Source organism: Carex rostrata, chromosome 17 (assembly GCF_964058835.1).
Source record: "Carex rostrata chromosome 17, lpCarRost1.2, whole genome shotgun sequence".
NCBI lineage: Eukaryota > Viridiplantae > Streptophyta > Magnoliopsida > Poales > Cyperaceae > Carex > Carex rostrata.
In genome coordinates this window covers 3,641,170-3,660,011 of record NC_135934.1, presented here as the reverse complement: position 1 = coordinate 3,660,011, position 18,842 = coordinate 3,641,170, and the positions used below count along the sequence as shown (strand labels likewise).

The 18,842-nt window shown below is 31.8% G+C and overlaps 1 long non-coding RNA gene across 1 annotated transcript; it reads right to left on the bottom strand.

The window, feature by feature from the left end:
- Window positions 1-10,944: 10,944 nt before the first annotated feature.
- On the bottom strand, window positions 10,945-11,767 carry LOC144568825 (uncharacterized). The gene is made up of 3 exons (XR_013515748.1): window positions 11,592-11,767; window positions 11,225-11,289; window positions 10,945-11,169 (listed from the first exon to the last, which is right to left on the bottom strand). It is a non-coding gene; the product is annotated as an uncharacterized LOC144568825 (long non-coding RNA).
- Window positions 11,768-18,842: the final 7,075 nt, after the last annotated feature.

Genomic DNA, 18,842 nt, shown 5'->3' with positions numbered 1-18,842 from the left:
CTGATGGTGAGAAAAGTTCTTTCAACTCCTCATTTAAAGGTAATTCTAATTACAGTAATTCTCCGGACATCATTGCAAAACTTATGGGTTTAAAGGAGCCACCTGAAAACATGGAAAATTTTCAGCCTGCCAAGGGAAGTACAAAGGATAAGAGTTTGAGCTCACTCATGAAGACTGTTTTTTTTAATAATTACCAAAGGTGAGAATTGACCCAAATCGAAGAGCATTACTAGATATTATGGAGACTATGCAATTTAAAGGTCTAATGAGAAAAAAGCAAAAGCGATAGAGAGGCAACAACAACTTCTGTGCCAACATGACTGTTTTGCCATTCACTTCCAACACTTAGACTGTTTTGACAGCTACTGTACCAGCATGTACTGTTTAGAATTTTTGTTTATTTATTTACTACTTCCTCCTCAACCTACTCCTCAGCATTTGCCTCATCAGCCTCCTCTTCAGAGTTTACAATCAGAGAAAAAGGAACCTGAAAAATAAAATAAAAATCATAATTAATAAAATACAAAGAAAACAAAAAATATATAAATTTCTTGTAACTACCTGATTAGTGTGAACACTAGGGGTTTTTGTTACTGTAGCAAGATCTATAAATTTTTGCATTTCTAAGAAAATGATAAACCATTTTCATATGTTGGATCTTCACATCCAAGGAGTCAAATCTAGTTCCACAGCTGAAACAAATATACCGAATGACTTCCAACACTTGTTTAGGAAATAACACATCATTTCCACATTGGAATTCCTCTCCAGGTGCTAAATTTGCAGAAAAATCAATCACATACAATATGCACAGTATGTCTAACACAAAAGTTCTGATACCCTTTTGTGTAATAGTATGTCTAACAGTCCGTAATGTCACAGCTGTTGACCCGATGAGAAACACATCGGGTCACATACAATTCAAGTAGTTATTACATTCTAGATTAATTGTTAGACTGTTAAACATTCTGTTAGTCATACTGTTAGACTTTTGTAATAGGAGATTAAACAGATTAAACACGTCTAGGTTTAGCCTATATGAACAACACAAGTGTAACAACTCAGTTTATTTATTTGATTTCCCCCAATATTCTATTCAATTGTCACAAAAAAAAAATAGTTGTATCTAAAAAAATGCTGAATTTAAAAAATGAGTTTGTTTTCATTATTAATTGTAGTGTTATATATTAAGCTAATAAAGGTTTCCATTTCATTTGCGCCTTTTATTTTTGAAAAGTCATGCAATATGCAATATGAAGCATGAAACTACTGAGTAATCACATTTTTAGCATGAAACCACCAAAGTAATTGCATTTATTTGCAGATTTGAACTAACTAAAAAGCACACCATTTGTATTTCTTTTGTCATAACTAATTTATCATTTTTCATATCATTTCGTACAAATAGGGTACAAATCACTTTATTTCATATAAAAAACTAACAAATGTTGCAAAATTATTGCTGGACCAAATGAATTTTTTTTAATTTCAATAGCTTGGAATCATTACTTGCAAAAAAGTAGTTATATATATGTGGCAATAAGAAGGTCAATACAACAGAAATTTAGGTCATAACATAACAACCTCCATTTTTAACCAAGTATCTAAAAACAAACTAAACCTAAATGTAAATATAAACTAGCAACATGCTATAAACAAACTAGCACCATACGTACTACTTGTACGTGGAAAGCTTGAACTTTGTAATTGAAAGAGGCTTTGTTGCCGGATAACAAAAATTATATGCCACAAGCTTATACACTAATAGAATTGTAAGTCATGAAGAAAGGACTTGGTATATATAATACCAGTTCACGAGTCCATATATTCGTTGTCGTTATTGCATGCATGTGTACAGAAACCGTAATAAGGTGGACATTAATAAATTTAAAGAAAACAAATGTCGAGTCGAGTCCCTTTATCTGATAATTGCTGCTTGCCTATTTGCATTGGAAGCATTGCCTAAAACCTCCACTGACAAGGAAATAAAATTTTGAAAAAATAAACAAAAGTTTTTTTTTTATTTAATTATATCTATATTACCGTACGTAGAGGCCCCAGTTGGCTCTCTATTTTTTAAAATTTTCTTTTATATGCTCAAGATCCATCCGTTGTCAAATCAAGAAACAATGATCAATATTTTGTGCTCATATAAAAATTGAATAAATTAGAAATAGAATGAGTGTCAGAGATATTAATTAATCTGTAAGGAGAATGATTCTAGAAGTGTTGGTCGTGGAAGATGTGAGAAGTCGAGGTGCCGGATCCAATTATAGGCAATTAATAGCCCATTGTTTTGGAATTTCTCAATTTTTAAGATTTTGCTTGTTCTTAGATTTATTAAGTTGCTGGACTTGTCTGCATTCATGTTCAATCATTGCTCTCAATTAGAGGTTTGCTAAACCCGTTTTGCCCGGCCCGTACCCGTTACCCGTAGTACCCGTACCCGTTGCCCGGGTACAAACGGGTAGACGGGTACGGGTAATAAACGGACCGGACAACATATTTTTTTAAAAAACCCGTTGTATTTGTACCCGTCTACCCGCCAACCCGTACCCGCCTACCCGTACCCATCTACCCGCATACCCGTACCCGTACTCGACCTGTTTCAGTTCAAAAAATTTTGAATTTTTTGAAAAAAACAGAAAAAAACAAAGAAAAAAACAGGAAAAAAAAAACAGGCGGACCGAACCCGTACCCGTACCCGTCAACCCGCAACGGGTACGGGTAATAAACGGACCGGATAGAGGTTTTGGAAAAATTACCCGTCTACCCGTTACGGGTTTTACCCGTACCCGACCTACCCCTTTACCCGTCCTACCCGTTACCCCTAACGGGTAACCCGTTAGCAAACCACTACTCTCAATCAAAATTGGTTCTTTCCATTAATTCATCATACCTCAACAGCGTATCATCCAACTTTCTTTTTTTTAAAAGGATAGTGGCTTTACATACTTCCCAACTTCGTTTCCTAGACACAACCGACACTACTAGAATTGGAGTTTATTGCATGTCCTAAAAAATAGCTTGTTGCATGGAGATACCCTTGCATGCAACAAGTCTGAAAAGGCGATGGTGCTAAGTCGGGGTCTGAGGCGAGAGAGATGTTTGAGTCAACAGGAGGGTTCTGGCCTTTTGGGTCTAAGACGCGATGGGTTTTGGGAGATCGGCGGGAGGGTTTTGGTCTGGCACCAAAAATAATTTGGTTTTTTTTTCCTTGGCGACTAATGATTTTTGGTATTTCTATTTTATTTTATTTTTGGAAAAAAGACTTTCAACGACCGTCGACATTCCCGGTTGCTGATACCAATCGCAGATAACTTTTTTGCTGTAGTGACTTAACTCTAACATCGTTTGATTTCTGTTTAGATGCGTGCAATCACCGATCAATATGAGGGTGCTTTATCAGTTTTGCTCTCTCTCTCTCTCTTTTCGTCCCCCTCTAAATCTATTTTCTCAAACTCATGACGCCTCCTCTAACTGACCAAGGAACCAGCCACCTTCCCTTCCTCACCGCCTCTATCCGACCACGCTGTTCTATTGTACTTGTAACATATATGTTCTGTTGTAACAAAAAACAACCCTAAGACTTACCAGAATTGCACCCCAACTATATTAACTTAAATAATCATTATATATTGGATTGTATTAACAAAATCGACTGAAAGAAAATCGATTAATAGAAACAAAATCCGCAGATTTAAACAATTGGATTGTCTTTTTAGTTGGAGATGCCAGCAATGAACCATATTTTGCCATGAATTTCTGACTCTCCTTCCTCGGAGACTACCCATGGCCTTTTCGAGGATCCATCCTGTCAATAAATGATCTTGAATGAGATTGAAAATAATTGAGAAAGATTGAATAAAACAAAAATTACATCAAGAGAGACAAACTTCTTCTGTCTTTGATCGGTTTCTTGAAATGAAATTGGGGGAGAGCTAATCGGTTTCTTCAAATGAAATTGGGGGAGAACTAATCGGTTTCTTGAAATGAAATTTGGAGGGAGATTTCACTATGAAAAGTTCACAATTGAACTCAGTACATAGATATTCACAATTGACTGTTGCAATTGAACTCAATACACAAATCATCTTTTTTATTAATTTTCTCCATTATCTTATTAAGTGGTTTTATATTCTCTAATCTAATTTTCATAAACATACACAAATCATTATTATTTGGATTAAATATTTTTTGCTTGTTCTTTTTTTTTTTTTAAGAAGGAGATGATGGAACGACTTTTGTAGTTATTGAACTAGATATGAAATTATAAAAACATGTCCATATCATTCTAATGTTTTTATTTAGTCATACTAAACTTATGATTGGACACACATATACAAAAACTCCATCGAAAGGAATATTGGAGGCCCAAACTGTTCTAAGGTAAAAGACCATGTATATAGGCCTCGTTATTATTTCCATTACTAAAAATACAAGGAAAAAAATAACAAAATTCATATTTCCATGAAAGTGGTTATATTTTAGAGCTTAATCATGGCACATGACGCCATTTGCTAGCTTGCTGATCATCTGATCTACTTCTTTTTTTCTCACTTAAAAATGTATCTAATGTATCTAAAGTGGTGTTAATTATTTAAATAAGACATAATTTTCTTTTAGTAAATATTTATTACGGGAAAAAACTAAAAAAATAGACACAATGGAAATAATAAAGTACTACATGTTATGCCTCGCGTTGCTTTGGTCCATTTAATTAGTTATTTTGTGCATTTATTTTTCAATAAATAAAGAACAAAAATGTACTATAAATATACATGAAATTTTTTTATGCAGCAAGATTTAAAGCAATATTATTAAATCATCTCCAAATTTAAAGATTTAATATATTTTTTAAATATTTAAAAGATATCCTTACAAATTTTATTATTTTCAGTCAACATTTCATTTGATAAAAAAAAAGTATTATTTTCAGTCGACATTTCATTTAATAAAAAATAAAATTCCAACATACCATATTTACACTGAATTATGCCGAGAACAAATATTAGCTTCTTGGTTTTAAATAACCTCAATTTTAGATAGGTCATGAAATCAACTAAAACAAATACATTTAACCTCCATACCAATTTAAAATAAACTAAACGAATTCTGAACTAAATTGACTTTATTTAGGTCTTAATCAGCTCTTAAAAAGTTGTTTATTCGATAATAATTGATAAACACCTTTGTGCTGTAATGGAAACAAAATTATTTCTTTGAAAAAAAAGGCAATACAATTTTTTTATATCTCAGACATTAGTAAGGATTACTTTTTTATATGAAAAAATTGTAGGGAATTAGGGTTTCTTTATTTGCGTTAATTTAGAATTTTATAATGAATTGTTTTATATAGATCGGATAATTCACTGTAAATATGGTATGTTAGTATTTTGATTTTTTTATTAAATGAAATATCAGCTGAAAATAATATTTTTTTTATTAAATGAAAGGTTGACTAAAATAATAAAGTTCGTAAGGAGGGTTCAAATGCCTCCATTTTTGGTGCCTCCACCATGCCTCCATTTTTTAAAACTTTAATAACTCAAAATTTAAAACTTAAAAGTTAAAATAAAACCGTTAGATGTGATCTATATTATTTTCTCTATGTGCTCATAAAAAATTATCACATTTCAATTTTATTTTTATGTGAATCAATAAGTTCAAAAATCAACGTCTAGAAATTATCCACATTAATACGTTTTTTACAAGCTCTTGATGACTACTCAAATAAAATTAAAATGTCATAATTTTTTACACGTGCATAGATAAAATGATGTAGATCATATCCAACGGTTTTATTTTGACTTTTAAGGTTTAAATTTTGAATTATTAGAGTTCTAAAAAATGGAGGCATGGTGGAGGCAAAAAAAATGGAGGCATTTGAACCCTCCTCAATAACTAATTAAATGAACATGTATTACTTTACTATTACTTTTGGGTAACAAATCGTTCACCGCATTTGCAAAGGATGACCTCACACTTTGTCTGATCCTGCAATGGAACAGGTTTCTCGAAGAAACTTAAAATATAGTTTTTTTTTTTTTTTTAGGTGAAAATATAGTTTCTTTTATCCACCATACCATGCTGGTACCTTAGGAAGAAGGCCATATTTCTCTATTGAGAAGTTGGTCAGTGAAATTACACATGGAATTAGAAAATTGAACGATTACCAAAATGAGAAGAAAATCGATGCTCTGAAAGATGGTTTGTATTTAAAATTGGAGAGGGATTTGGAATGCTCAGATTTGGGGATCAATTCTATCTGGGATTGTGGTTGGTTGGATTGGATTTGTGTATTTAATTGAAGAGATTTCTCTGGATCTATTCACTTTTGAGTTTTAGATAACATTTTTTTAAGAGATTTCTCTGGTCGGTGTAAATTTTGTTGTAAGAAAGAATTTCAATTTGAAACTATTATGATATAATTTTTTTTCCCTAGTTGAAATTACGTACATATATTTATTTTTTCTTAGAGCCTTATGAACACTGTAATTTAGAGAAAGTGGTTTCTCTGGATCAAATTCATCTACACCGAAAAATTGTTTGACTATGCTGCATATGATATAACTTCGGTTTGGTTGGATTTGGAAATTTTCAAAACTGAACTGACTGAATTTTTATATCTTAAGAATTTGATCCGGACTGTCCTGCTTTATTTCTTAATACCGGTATATTTTTTAATCAATTGATTTAAATACTTCGATTTATTTTTTAATACTCCAATTTATTTCTTAATATACTTTGATTTATTATAAATCAATTGCTTTAAATAAAAAAAATTAATATATTTAGATTTGAACTGAATAAATTGAACAAACTGAAATAAAACTTTATTTCGGTTACAACGTTAAATCGGTTTGGTTCGTTCTATTTTGAAACTGAATTATAACTTTGGTTTGCTTAGTCCGAACTGATGAACACTCCGAACTATGCATGTACAACCACAGTTGTGCAAATCTTGAAAGACAACGTACCATGTTTTAATTATGAGTGATGCTTCTGTGCATACAAGGACCTATTTGTAAAATGAACATATTTTTATTTTCAAAGTTCAAACAGTCGATCCGAACCGTTCATCTTGTTCTCCATATTAATATGTGCTTGGAGACCAAATTTTACATTTTTCTGAATTTTTTTACTATTTATTAAGATGAGTACAAAAAATATCAAATTCAGACCATTGAATTTTGTACCCATCTTAATAAATAGTAAAAAAAATTCAGAAAAATGTAAAATTTGGTCTCCAAGCACATATTAATATGGAGAACAAGTTGAACGGTTCAGGTCGACTGTTTGAACTTTGAAAATAAAAATATGTTCATTTTACAAATAGGTCCTTGTATGCACAGAAGCATTTGCCTTTAATTATTATTGAAATGCAAATTTCAAAGCTTGCGCTCTCCTATTACGAAACATTTTTTTTAATTAAAGGAACAATTATATCTTGTTGAACATTATTTTTTTTATTAAATTCAACCTCAGCTATAATAAATATTTAATTCCGTCCATGTAAATGCAGTACGTTCATTGCATTTTTTATTTTATTTTTGGAAATAACTTGAAGCCAAAACCGAATAACTCAGATTTTTCATGATACACTTTAAATGAAAACATTGTTTAACCGAAAACTAATTTGATCTAGTAATATTTTGCGCGCATTATTTATTAGTCTAACTACAGATATATAAATATAACATCAAAGATCGTGATTTGATGTGATATTTGCCACGCAATGATCTAATTGAATATGTAACAAACAATGTGTATTTAAATGAGATTGTAGTACTGGATAAAATCCGAAATTTTTAAAAATATTATTTTTCCAAAAATGATAAACCAAAAAACTACGATTATGTGAAATTTCGAAAAATAACATGGCCGCATCTAAAAAATGCGGCCACCTTTTTTTTTTTTTTTAACCTTTTTGTGCGACAGTTCAACCTAAAGAAAAAAAAAATTGGTGGTCGCATCGCCTAGAAGCGGCCCAAAAAGAGATGGCCGCACCTAGGGGATGCGGCCATGCTCTTTTTCGAAATCTTACATAATCGTGGTCTTTTAGTTTATCATTTTTGGAAAAATGATATTTTTAAAAATTTCCGGATAAAAAAATGCCTAATAAAATGGATATCTTCGTAGATTGTCGTAACTCATAACTGGAGGGAATTTCTGTGCTGCTCCTCCAATTATACATTTTTATGTTATAACCCGTTTTATTATCACTATTACACTCCTCTAAGTGCTGCACAGCTGTTGCTTGCTTGCTTACTCCAGTTACTCACTCCTCAGATTACTTCTCTCTCTCTCTCAAAAGGAGAAAAGGATATTGTAGATGCTTCCAGGTAATGGGAAAATCTTTTTTGAATTGACATTTTATATTTCCATATTTGTGATACTCAAGTTTATTATCTTTCTGATGCATTTTTCTCAGTTAGGCAAAATCCTTTCTGAATAATTGTTTTTGGAGGTTTTAGCTTCAATTACATGTTATAATTTTCCTTTTTGAAAAGCATTCTAGTTAGTAGTTTTTTATCTCTTTAAATGGAAGCTCTTTAGTAAAAACTGAAGCTTAAATTTTTACACAGACAGTATGAATTATGAAACACACAAAATCAGAGTCTGACCTTCAATTACATATTATAATTTTCTTTTTTGAAAAACATTTAGTTTCTCCTCTCTTTAAATGGAAGTTATTTAATAAAAACTGAAACTTAAATTCCTACACAGACAGTATGAAACACACAAAATCAGAGTCTGACGTCACCAACCATGCACCGTCAGCCTCCTCAGTCTTCCTCTTCCTCTTTAGCCACTTTCTTCTCAGCCTCCTCCACCTCGGCCACGTCCTCAGCCTCCTCCACAGCCTCTTTCTCCTTAGGAAAAAAAGAAAAAGGAATATGAAAAATACAATAAATATCAGAAATAAGAAATATTCAAAGAAAATAAACAAAATAGGTATAAAAATTTTTGAACTACCTTATATTTGTGCACAATTGGAGTCCTTGAGAAGCTGTAGTAGGCCTGACAAATTTTTGTACCTTCCGTAACTTGATGAATACTTTTCATGTGGTTGAGCTTGGTTTCATATAAATCGTATTTAATACCACAGAAGAAGCATATGCCACGGATGACATCCAAAACCTCATATGGAAATAATTTGTCATTCCCACATGAGAATTCAGCACTTGGAGCTAGGCTTTTTATATCTTGCTTAGTTAAATCGACAACCTGTAAGATAGGGTTCATTTATCACAGATAACAAAGCCATACCAGTTTGGCAGTAACTAAATGTATCACAGGTACCAAAGTCACACCAGTTTGGCAGTGACTAAATGTAAAGAGATCAGACATGATCTAGGGTTGCGAGGGACAGACAAGACATCAGTCATCAAGAAAAGGCATAGGACTAAATCGAAGTCATAGGGTTCATTTGTACCAAAGCCATATATACTAGTTTGGCAGTAACTAAATGTATCATAGGTACCAATGCCATACCAGTTTGGCAGAAACTAAATGTAAAGAGATCAGGCATGATCTAGGATTGTGAGGGACAGACAAGAGATCAGTCATCAAGAAACAAAATCCGCATATTTAAGCAATTGGATTGTATTATAAAAAAAAAATTAACCTTACGAATTGTCTTTTTAGCTGGAGATGCCAGCAATGAACCATATTTCGCCATAAATTTCTTACTCTCTTTCCTTGGAGACTTCCCATGGCCTTTTCGAGGATCCATCTGTCAACAAATTAGTTGGAATTAGATAGAAAACACTTGAGAAAGAACGAATAGAACAAAAATTACATCAAGAGGACAGACTTCTTCTAGCTTTGATCGATTTCTTGAAATGCGGTGAGAGCTAATCGGTTTCTTCAAATAAATTTTGGGGAGAGCTTTTAAATGAAATTTTGGGGGAGAAATTTGGGAGGAGACCGGGATAATGTATGATTTGAAGATACTTATTGTGCATTATATATTTCTTTTATTTATTTGATTTCCTCCAACATTTTATTCAATTGTCACCAAGAAAAATAGTTGTAGCATTATATATTAAGCTAATAAATGTTTCAATTCAGTTGTGCGTCTTTTATTTATGAAAAGTTATGCAATATGCAATATGAAGCATGAAACTACTGAGTAATCACATTTTCAGTGTGAAACCATCAAAGTAATCACATTTTTTGCATGTTTGAACTAACTAAAAATCACACCATTTGTATTTCTTTTGTCATAATTAATTTATTATTTTTCATATTATTAAAAAGATAAATTATGTTCCAACTAAAAAATTCAAAGTGTACATGCTAAATAACCAATATTCATACATATAGGGTATAAATTAATCACTTTATTTCATAAAAAAAAACTAACAAACGTTGCAAAATTATTGCTGGACCAAATGAAAATAGTTAATTTCAGAATCATGTAGCTTGGATTCAGTACTTGAAAAAGAGTAGTTATATATATGTGGCAATTAGAAGGTCAATACAACAGAAATTTAGGTCATAACACAACAACCTCCATTTTTAACCAAGTATCTAAAAACAAACTAAACATTAAACAAACATAAATGTAAATATAAACTAGCAACATGCTATAAACAAACCAGCACCGTACGTACTTGGAGAAAACTTGAACTTTGCAATTGAAAGAGACTTTGTTGCCATATAACAAAAATTATATGCCACAAGCGTGTACACTAATAGAATTGTAAGTTATGATATATAGAAAGGACTTGGTATAATACCAGTTCACGAGTCCATATATTCGTTGTCGTTATTGCATGTGTACAGAAACCGTAATGTTTGGCAGTGCTGTGCTCGTGGAGGCCATTGAATCCCTGCATAAAACCATCTCTGTGCTATTTCTTCATTACATCTTTAATTAATATAAATCAACAACCTTTTTCTTGCTAATATATTTGCTTTTACTTGATTACATGCACTATTTGTTGAGAGTACGTATTACACAAGTTTGAACCTTAAGCTGAGGTTATATACATTTTGATTCCTATTTTCATAACGCATGAAAGCCTTTTGTCATCTAGCCTCTGATATGAAAAACGGGTGAGATTGAACATTAATGTGTCATCTTGTTGGTTCATCTGTTAATCGTCATGATAATTTTTTGCCAGTACACTTCTGTTTGCAAAACCCTGTAAATTATCCCTGCAGATAACCATATTGTCGACATAATTGAAAATAAAATATTTCTAAATTTTACTATTGATATGGATTAATCATGGAGTGATCAGGATAACCAGACTTCTGTTGCTGTACAATTTGTACCTAGATAAAGAGAACCAAATGCATATCAAAGAGTGCAATTTCATCTTCAATTTTTAGCGTTGGTATCAACTTAACAAAATCAGTAATCGTTCAGTAATTAATTAATCGGTTCTTGTGTGATCATACATATATAGTCCTGCCCTCAAACAATTGTTTGAATTAATTAAACACGGCAATCCTATGAACTGAATGCACAGTCAATCTTTGTATATCATCTTGTGGTTTTGTAAATCTTTGTTTTTCACAATTTTGTAATTGAGAAAAGAGGAGATGGAATTTTCAGAAAAGACACAACACATTACCATCTCCTGTTCATATTTTGACAATAACTCCATGATAGAACATTCAATCGCTGTGAGTTCATCAAATCGCTCTATCACATCTATTTCTTCGATGTTTCTGAATTATACAAAAGAAAGTTAATTATGTATATAAAAAATTGTGAAACAAAAATATAAAAAGATTTTTGGCAGCTAATTAATTGAACTGGACATAATGCATGATATATATCTAGCTAGAAAGGTTGGTCAGATAGCGGTTCACAAATCCATATTTATTGGTGTTATATATAAAAACGGATTTATCATGAAAGAAAGGGCTTATGTACAGATCTATGCCTTTGTTATTACGGAAACAGATGTGGAGAACCAGTTTTACCGTATTAATTGTTCTGTTATCTGATAATTGCTGCTTCTGATGTAGTTGCACATCTGGTAATTGCTGCTTGTGATGTACGTAGTTGCAAAAGCACTACAACCATCGTCCACTCATCGACAGTACACTCATTGATCCTTTGTCAAATTCATTTTTTATGTTAAAAAAATACACTTTGTTTATTTTCTTCAATTTTATCCAATATCTTATACAAGCTACCATGCAAGAACAAAAATATTATCAACAATTAATTATACATATGTTAGATTATTCATGACAGTTTAATTTGCTTCTTAAAATATAGCAGTTCTTATTAAGGATTCTATATATAATTTGACGGTTAAGAAGTCATGCCGTTTGGAATATGCAACTAATTAACTCAATAATCACACTTTCTTTGATGTCACACTAAATCACACTTTTTTTTCGTTCCGCTTTGTTGTTATTATTTGATAATTTCTTTTAAATCTTCTTTTAATTTCTAAATTTAAATGTATCTTTTTAAATTACACTAGTTTACATGTCTGATTTAACTAGCATATATGGGAATATTTGTAATACAAAAAGGTTGACTTAATTACATTGGCTAAAAAATTAATATCACCAAGGTAAATTAATTGTAAGTAAACAAAATTTGATATATAGATAGCATTTAAATAAATTTTAAAGTAATCATTTTGCTACGAAATTTTTTAGCTAAATTAATTGTAACTACACAAAATTTGATATATATATATAGATAGTGTAACAGACTAACAGGTTGTATGAGGCGTTTTGGAAGATGTGTTTGGTGGCACCAATTATTTATTAGTAAACAAATTTCCGAATCTGTATAAATTGATAATTGCTTCATCTATTTTTTTTATAGATAATTAAAGATTAATTAATATCTCAAAGTTCAACTAAATGAACAAAATAAGTAACAAGTAATTACTGGTCTAACAATTAGTAGTCTGATCTTTCAGATTACGTTTGGATGGGAGCTAGAATAGCTAGAATAGTGAAATTTAAGAATAGCAAATGAGATTAGAGAAAAAAATAGTTCAGATTAGTGTGAAAATGGTGTTATTCAATTTAATAAAAATGTTGTTTAGATTGAATAGCTGTAACCAATACATAATAGTGTTAATAAGGTGCTAATTAAGAGGAAAGATAGGCAAGTGGGATCTCAAACGAATTGTCACAATGTAGAGATAGCGAAAGTGATGTCAAATTTGTTATTTCAGAACTGTGTTGGCGGAAATCCCAAAATGAAGTATTTTTTTTCTCTTCACATTTTCAAATAATAGCTATTCCAACATTTACAAAAAATAAAGAATAGCAACTATTATAATTATTTTAAATAACAAAAATATTATTTAGATACGCATTGTTATTCCGAATAGCAATTATTCTAAAATAGCCTCTATTTTTGTGTCATTCAAAACATTGCCTCATTATATATGCCCTTTTGGAGAATACAAATATAAGGCCCAAATATACGGCCCAAGAAGATCTTTCTCCCAACCATCAATCACAATTCACATCCATCCACCATTGTACAACAACTCATGAGAGAATCAATGAAATCCAAAAACACCGATAGGTAGGTTTTTTTTTTTTTTAACTGGTATCAACGCGAGACGAGTCATGGTTTATTTTCTTATGCTCATTTAAATGTTTGACAGATTGACATATTGAAGTAAAGTTATGATTTCTTTTTTATTTTTGCATATTTAGAATGGTAAATATGATATTATGTTTAAAGGGTGAAATGCATAAATTCCTTATCTAAATTACGTAATTTCCAAGTTTCTGAAGAAAAAGGAAGTCATGAGGGATAATATGTAAACTTTGAATTTGGTACCATGATGAACCACCATATATGTACTGTGGTACGGTCCTGTGTTTTTATAAAAAAAATACAATTATTTGTTGAATATCTGTCATACAAAAAACTAGCATTTGATCTAGTAGCAAAAACATATGGTCTCTATGTAAGAGATCATGGGTTTGAAACCCGAATGAGATAAATCTTTTGTTATAATAATAAAGGTATTAAATAGTTGAGTGACTTGACCTCCAACATTTACTCAAAAAGAATATTTGTCATACAAATAATATTCAGGTTGGTACTTCTCAGAGGATGCAGTTTGTCTACCCAACCACATCAGATTACAAAGCTAGACCAAACCTGCTTGGATTCTCTGCCCATTTCAAACCAATCTGTAAGGCTGTGCTCCAGAGAGGAATAGACGCCCCTTCATTATGCGGGCTGCCCACACCGTTCATATATGAAATTATCTCATAAAATAAAATATACAATGTTTTGGGTTGGATCGAGTTCCCAATGCTCCATGAAGGAAAAATTAACTGCATTTATTTTCTTGGGCCGGTTGGGGCTTAATGAATCTTACTAACAAATTAAAAATGAAGTTCCCACTACCAATTTAGTTAGTGCTGCTTAATCATCACATGACTTCAATAATAAAATTTCGTGGGCCTAATGGGCTTTGGTCCAGGGACCAATATTCATTAAAATATATAATTAGAAACCAGGTTCTTGCAGCATGTTGTCTTATTTAATTATTCATAATGAAACACTGAGTCTAGCCTACGGGTACATTACCAAATAATTATACTGTACTAGAGCTAGTGTGCATGATACAAAGCAAATGAACTGGTCTAGATGCCTTAGTATCCATGAAAAAGCCGAGCATGTGAAGAAGAGAGCCATATAGAGCCAAGACAACCAGCCAGTAATTTCGCAAAAACACCAACTCTCTTTGCATTAATTGGGTTTATTCGGTTTCTGGCAAGTCATCATTGGCTGCATTATTCGACTTGCTACCTCTTCACGCATGGCTATTTATGGCTAAATCTTTATATCACTACTGCTCTTTCTCTCAATTTTGTTCTTTTAGGTTGATCTTTTTTATGTGGTGAAGGCTATAAATAATGGAAGAAGGAATAATATATGGAGATATATGCTCTGTTATATGGTTCATATTAATTTCTTTATAGGTTGGTTAGCTCTGATGGAATTTCTCTCTGTTCTTCACATTTAACTTTTAATAACAATTAATTAAAAGGGGGAACATGGGCCTTATGGAAAGAAAGGAACATGAGGTTCTTTTCAAACAAGCGTAAGCCAGTGATCAATTTAATAAATGATACAACACTCGATGTTCCATTCTGAATACAAAATATTTAAAAGGGGGGATAGGGGTATATTGGGCCACGGAAGATATTACTGTAACATGCTAGAGACAATAGGAGCCAGTTAGTGCTGGGGAATCATAAATGCCAAACAATTATGCTTTATCTAGAGATCAAACAATTACATCTCATGTAGGGGTCAAACACTTATACCTCGGAGAAGGAGAAACAGTTCCCCACCTTAACCTAAGGACTGTCCTATGCCAAAGAGACTCAAAACATAAATCATAAGTGCGAAACATAATACCTGATTTCATGTCGTTTGTCATATAATAACCAAAGCCTTGTAGAGCAAGCCGTCTTCGTGAGCACGAGACAAGTCTTCAATGGCAAGAAGTCCTTCTTGCCTATTGTCGTCGGGTCGAGGAATAAGTCTTCTAAGACAGTAAGGTGTGGCCCTTGAGAAATCCTCTCCATATTTCCTAATGGATTTCTCTTCTCTATTCTTTGATGGTAAAAGAAGAAGAGAAAACACACAGAACTGTATTTTTCTTAAGAGAAAAACATATGTTTAGTTTTTGTGCTTTTTTTGGTTACCTTGTGCCTTGGAGACCAATCCTTATATATAGAGATGTAGAGTCGACATATTGCCAAATCCTAACCCTAAACCGATTTTCTGGCCACATGCCAACTTAAAATAACGTGCATCAAAAAATGTGCAACTGCATCAAAATCTGTGCAGCAGCTAGAGAATCGATTTCCTTAATTGCAAATTTCAGAATCAGCCCATCAATGATTTGATCTTTGCCTAAATTGTTCTACACATTTATTGACCACATCCTAATGGATATATTAATTGTCTATTACCTTATTTGATCACTTTAATTGACAATCATATATGACAGTAAACAATGCATAATTAGATTACATATATGCTCAATGTTGGCATTAAATCCAACGAGGTTGGCAATAAATCCAACAGTTAGTTCTGTTTTTTTTTTTTTTTTTGCGAGGATTATGTATAGAATCATCTCTCTTTTTTTAAGTTTTTGTAAATAACTCTCTTTTTATATATATCAATCAAGCTGTTGACGGCACTTCACCTTCAACCATCAAAAAAAAAATAACAATTAATTAATATTACCGCATGCGCGCATGGATTTATATATGTGCCATAGAGAGATACTTCTTTGCCCAACAACTTTTACATCATGCAAAATAAAATGTTGAGGCGCCAACTGCATGTACATGTATTGTTCTCTTTCATCATAACTTATCCATGATCGAACTCTATCTAGGAAATGGAAGGCTAGGCATGCATGCTCATAATTAATCGCGAGAAGAGAGAGCCATATGTATCGGTTAGTTAGGTAACATGTCTAGATGTTTTTGTACCCATGAAAAAGTCAAGCATGAGAAGAAGAGAGCTATAAGTAGCCAAAGATAACCTGTCGGAAATTTCGCAAAAACACCAACTATCGTTGGGTTTATTTGGTTTCCGGCAAGTCATCCTTGGCTGCATTCAACTCGCTGCCTCTTCACGCATGGCTATCTACGGCTTTTGTTTTATTCTTCTTCTTTGCAAAAGTAGTTCATATGTCTGTGGAGCATATCATTACAAAAGGTGGTGTTGGTACTTAAATAGCATTTGAAAACTTACGTGTTATCTAATAGGTACTACGTACTGTAGGCTATAGCCTATAGTGGAAGAAAGAATAATTTGGAGATCCTCTAATATATATGGTTCTTTCTTATTCTCTCTTTTTCTTTTTCTTTTTCTTTTTCTTTTTAATTTAAGTTCTTTTAAACTTAAATTCCATGTTATTAATTGCTTAGCCAGAGCTCTGCAGTAACATAATTAATTATTTTTGGAACATGTGATAGACATGTACAGATAATGATGATCATTTTATTCCTGGCCAACAAATGATAGACAACAAATATATATGATCACGTAGGGAAGGACAGTGACTCAGTGAGGATATATATGAAATTTTAATGGAAGCTGGTCAGTCAACAATGGCAGCTGTTACATGCATTTAAGCCCCATTAATTACTTGCTAATAATTCCAAAGGAAAATAGCCTTTATTAATAGCTCTAAGTATTTTAATGTACGTTTTGGTGCATATTTTAGATATTGAAAAGTACGATTCCAGCTAGCTAAAAGAAATAAAGTTTCTAGCTAGATGCATTCTCCATCATTTCGATAAAGTATATATGAAATTTGAAAAAAATTTGAAATTTAACTGATCATAGAAAATCACTAAAACTCAACCATTAAAAATTGTAAGTTAATTGATTGAAGGCTAAATGATTTTCAGAGTGACCCAAATTTGATACATCTTCCATTTTGTTTAATTTTAAATTAAATAATATTTTTTGAAATATCAAATAAACACACCAATTAACGTTGTTGTAAGCTAGAACTAGAGACTATCATATCAAAAGTTTTGTAATTTTAGGTTACAATGAAATTATTTCCTGTATCATAAATTGTATTCATAGAAATTTACTAGAATCGAAAATAGTTATTGCTATATACCCTTTATATTTCAAAATAAAAGCAATGAGCATTAGAGGGTTTCTCTACATGGGTTTAATTGTAATTACAGTGGCATTAAAAAGTACATTTTATTAATATTCTCATTATGTTTATGTAAATTTTTAAAATTTCCTTCTGATCTATTAAAACGTGATTAATTAAATTGGTCCAAGTCAAAAACACAAAAAGGAAAAATAAATCAAAATGCGCATTTAACTGTAAAAGAGCCGCAAAACTCAAAAGGGTTGACAGAACCTTATTCCCTAATCTGGAGATTGTAAAAATTGGAGCTATATTCTGTAATGCATAACTTTAGCATAATAATAATATTCTTAATGCACTCAACGAGCCGCCAACAAAACGATAATTCTTTGTGACATTTTATGTTTAATATGGAACAACTTATGCTTTTGAAAACAGCACAATATATATAATTGACTTGATCTTAAAGGGAGCAGGGACCGAACTAGAAAATTTAGCTAGAGGAGGTTGAAACTTAAAATACATAATTATTAGGTTTGTAGTTAGTGAGATTTGAATTGAAGATCTCATAAATAAAATTAGAGTATTAACCACTAGATTACAAGTACACATCTTGCATTTTATAAGGAGGGATGAACTATATAAAATCCTTAAGAAAATAAAAATTTAATTTAATTTTAACATACATGATTTAAAATTTCAAATTTATAGGGTGGTTTAGCATCCCGTGGACTAAGTGTAAATCAGCCCCTCAAAGGGAGGATTATAGAGGAACATTTGGTTAAAAAAAAATATATATACTAAATTATTAACATAATGATGAGCTTTTCTCTTTTGTTTTCTATTAGAAAAGTAGAAATAATTGGAAATGTATATAGACAAACATTGAATCCTGCCGCATGAAGTTCGCATTTTTCTCAAGTTTTGAGTCCAAAACGCAACATAAGAATCGTTTTGTTTTTTCCAATAAAAAACAAACGATGCTTGGGCCTAATTTTCTTGGGTGAAATTTTGACTAGGTTTGAAACCTTTAGGGTAATATGAGAGAAATTTTGGGTGAAATCTCTAAACCCGTTATCATCCAATAATTGGAAATGCATATATGCCCTTTTGGAGAATTCAAATATAAGGCCCAAATATACGGCCCAAGAAAATCTTTCTCCCAACCATCAATCCCAATTCACATCCATCCACCATTGTTCAACAACTCATAAGAGAATCGCTTACGGGCTTTGA